We start from the raw sequence: 4,749 nt of genomic DNA, 5'->3' as shown, positions 1-4,749 counted from the left end.
TGAAAGAGAAGGAAGTAGAAAAGAAAGTGGAAAAAGAGTCAGACCAAGTAAGAAATAATTTTCAGTTTTCCATCTAAGATGATACTGAATGGACAGGAAGTGAACCCAATGAGAAAGTAAAGTAACATGTTCTCCTATGAGTTGCTGAATTCTAAATGTGTTATCATCAGTTATCACTGCTCTTCAATACATTTTAGCAGCTGCATTGTGTAACTATTATTTTATATTGGTATTATATGAAACATTCTGTATTGTTAAAATGATTAATTGAAAGGCCATCAGGCTGAGATGGCTCCAGTGGCTTGGGTTCCTACTTAAGTAAACAAAAACCGAATTCAATGTAAACAGTAAAGTGAAACTTACACTTAACCAATCAGAAATTGCTAACTTTTAACTAGGGACCGTCTTCTTTGGCCAGTCAAATACTTTCCTTGTCTTGGTTCTGTAAAGACCTTATAATGTTTCCCTCTCTCCTTCTTAGTGGAGTGCTGAAGTACTTGCAGTCTGATGCTGCCAATTCATGAACTGCTGAATGTTCACATTTGTTAAACTTGTAATGTGCCTCAGTTTATCTTTTAACAGGATTAAGGACCAACATGTGATCTATTGGGAGCCAAATGTACAATGAATTCAATTAATAGCATTTTGCATTTTTAACATAAGTTTGAATGGGACTTTGTTGATCTCTGCATTTTATTTTTTCTCTGATAGAGCTGTGTTGAAGTTCTGTTCTGATACTCCCATTTCCATCTGCTCCAGCAGACCTTCAATGTTGGCACCCAGGTGAACTTTTCCTCTGGCCTCTACAACCTGCAGCTTAATTCTGTGGTTTGGGGCTTGTTTCTTCCCCGTGGGTGAACATTTGCTATGCTGAGCTCTTTGGTTTCTCTTCATGGAACATATCTGTGGGCTACACTCATGGTGAGAATGACTCAGGGCCTGCTGTGGCCTTGGAGAATGAGGCCCTGAGAGAGATAGTGTTCTTTGAAGCCCTGTCACTAAAAAGTTGTGAATGAGGATGACATTTGAACGGTACTGAATGAGATACAAGAAAAAAGAGTTTAGATAAAAGCTCTAGCATTCAACTTCTTTTGTCCAGGAAGGCATAAACTTCTTTTATGCACTGCTCTGTAGAATTGTCTTACCATTTTAAGACTATTTTAATTGTAAAGAGGGTATCATAGGTTGAGTTAAAATTTGCTCTCCAGTAAAGTCAACCCATTGGCTTCTGATCCCTCAGAAACAACATGATGGAGCTGATTCCCCAAAAGAACACAATTTCTAAACCTCTCATCTAATCACTTGAGTTTGAGATCCAAAGCTTTCATGGGAAAGTTATTTTAAACCCTCAAAGACCAGATATTGCCAGTGTTAGTAAAACATGGAGAACAAAATAAAAGTCCCACTTATTTTTATGACTAAGAAATTGGCAGCATTCTGAATTTGGTTAAGAAATTATAGAATAAAGAAACTACAGATTAAAGATGCTTAAATGGTAAACAAAATACTTTTTTTTTTTTTTTTTTTTTTTTTTGAGATGGAGTCTTAGTCTGTCATCCAGGCTGGAGTGCAGTGGCACGATCTCAGCTCACTGCAACCTCTACCTCTCAGGTTCAAGGGATTCTCCCGCCTCAGCCTCCCAAGTAGCTGAGATTACAGGCATGTGCCCCCACACCCAGCTAATTTTTTGTATTTTAGTAGAGACAGGGTTCCCCCATGTTGGCCAGGCTGGTCTTGAACTCCTGACCTCAAGTGATCCACCTGTCTTGGCCTCCCAAAGAACTGGGATTACAGGTGTGAGCCACTACACCTGATCAAAACTTTCAATTTTAATCCTACAGAATATTAATATACTAATACCAAATGAAATTTATTCAGGAATTTAAAGATGGATCACTACAAATATCAATTATAATAATACAAAATAATAATTTACCCAAAGAGGAAAATCATAAGATTTTGCAATAAATGAATTTGATAATATCCAACACATATTTCTGATTTTATAATCTTATTAAAATAGAAGAAAAAGATTATTCTTTAACCCAACAAATGTACATTTTAAACTTACCAACATCATATTTCAGATTTGAGTACCGGAAGAATTCTCATTCAAGTAAGAAGGTTGAGAAGAGTGTAAGATATTACTACTACCAATTTTCATAGTCCGAAAACTTTGAAATAGTACAATTGTTAAGAAAAGGGAAACAAGAACCATAAACATTTGTTAAAAAGCCAAGTAAATTATCATTATTTACCATTAATTTGGTAGCATAGATGTAAAACCTAAAAATTTCTAGTTGGGAAGATTAGAAATAGACAATTCAGGAAAATAGTTAATTTCAAAATTTTTTAAATAGTGTTACACATGTCAAATATAAAGTAGAAAATTATAATGAAGGAGTTTCTGTTAAATATCAGGAAAACCATACAATGGCTAGAAATACACTTAAGAAGAAACATGTAACATCTACAAAAAGGAAACTCTAAAGCACTACTAAGGGAAAAACAATAAATAACATTTTAAAAACATGAACTACTTTAATGAAATAGAGCATATATCAAAAATATAAACCAAAAATTGGACTAATAATCAAGATACATTCTGATGAATTTTCACACAATAAACATATCTAAATAACCTCCAAAGAAATAAATTTAATAGTTTTCTTTAGAGTTATATCTACATTATGAGACTGGTATTGTTTATTATACCTTGGGTGACATTGGAACCAAGATAGTGTATGAAGCCTTACAACCATCACACCAGTTATGACATAAAGTATTTCCAGCATTCCACAAAGTTCCCTCAATCTTCTTTACAAATAAATATCCTTCCACTATTCCTAGCTCCTGGTAACTAATGATCTACTGCTATCATTAGAATTCATATAAATCAAATCAGAAAATATTCATCTTCTGTCTAGCTTATTTTATTTGGTACAATGCCTTTGAAATCTGTTAATTTGTCCCGTATATCAATAATCAATTGATTTTTGCTATCTGGTAATATTGCATTGAATAGATATACCACTATTTAAAAATTCTTCCATTATATATGGATATTTAGGTTATTTACAGTTTTGGGTCATTTTATATACAGCTGCTATGAACATCCAGGTAATGTCTTATGTGAATATGTTTTTATTTTTCTTAAGTCTAATGCAATTTTGACACTACCCAGAATTGGGCCAAACTTCACAGATTAAGGGCACAGTCCTTGACAAGACTGAACTCACTTTAGGAACAAATTAGAGGATTCCCCCAAAGTGTGGTTTACCTACACTTTTGACCAACTGAATACAAATTTAGGGTTTCTACTACTACCCCCTCAGGTTGAATAATTACGTAGAATGACTCACAGAACTCAAGAAGTCACTATACTTACACTTTTATTATAGCAAAAGGATATGAGTTAGAACAAGCCAAGGAAAAAACATATTAGGCAAGGTCTGGAAAGGTCCCAAACATGAACTTTCCATTGATGGTAATTTCAGGTGTCCAGGTGACATGTGAACTTCAGGTGTTCAGAATTTTTAGTGGGGTTTCAGTAAGTAGGCGTGATTGACTGAATCCTTGGATATATAATTGAATTCAATCTTCAGGCTCCCTTCATCCCTAGAAGTTAGGATTTTGAGCTTGTATCACATAGCTGTAAACCTTGAAAGCTCTGATCACATGGTTGGTCTTTCCAGCATAAATAGCCCCTATTGTGCAACCATCTAGGGCCCACAAAAAGTCACTTCATGAGCATAATCTCAAGAAGTGTGGTCTGAGGGTCCTACCCTGAATAACAAAGATAATCCTGCCACTAGGACATTCTCAGGATTTAGAGACTCCTTCCTTGAAACTAGAGACAAAATCTAGACAAAACTAGAAAATATATAGGAATGGAATTGTATGTTCTATTTTATATGAAACTGACTAATTATTTTCCAAAGTGCCTGTAAAATTTTGATAATACATGAGAGTTCTAATTGTTTGTTATCTTTGCTATTATTTTGTACTGTCAGTCTTTAAAATTTAGTCATTTTATTTGGTTTACATTGGTATCACATAATGAATTTGATTTGGATTTCCCTAATGATTAATAATTTCAAAACTGTTTGATATTTTTAAAGCTCTTAGATCTCCTTAATAAGGTGTCTCTTTAGGTTTTGCCTTTTTAAAAAAATTATACTTTAAGTCATGGGATACATGTGCAGGATGTGCAGGTTTGTTACACAGGTATACATGTGCCATGGTGCTTTGCTGCACCCATCAGCCTATCACCTACATTAGGTATTTCTGCTATTGCTTCCCCTCCCCTTGCCTCCCAATCCCTGACGGGCCCCGGTGTGTGATGTTCCCCTTCCTGTGCCCATGTGTTCTCATTGTTCAACTCTCACTTATGAGTAAGAACATGTGGTGTTTGGTTTTCTGTTCCTGTGTTAGTTTGATGAGAATGATGATTGCCAGCTTCATTCGTGTCCCTGCAAAGGACATGAACTCATTCTTTTTTATTACTGCATAATATTCCATGGTATATATGTGCCACATTTTCTTTATCCAGTCTAATATTGATGGGCATTTGGGTAGGTTCCAAGTCTTTGCTATTGTAAATAGTGCTGCAATAAATATACGTGTGCATGTGTCTTTATAGTAGAATGATTTATAATCTTTTGGGTATATACCCAGTAATGGGATTGCTGGGTCAAATGGTATTTCTTATTCCAGATCCTTGAGGAATCTCCACACTGTCTTCCACAA

The sequence above is a fragment of the Macaca nemestrina genome, chromosome 2 (genome assembly GCF_043159975.1).
Source record: "Macaca nemestrina isolate mMacNem1 chromosome 2, mMacNem.hap1, whole genome shotgun sequence".
Lineage (NCBI taxonomy): Eukaryota > Metazoa > Chordata > Mammalia > Primates > Cercopithecidae > Macaca > Macaca nemestrina.
The sequence above is the reverse complement of the archived record's forward strand: the minus strand, read 5'-3'. Positions refer to the sequence as shown.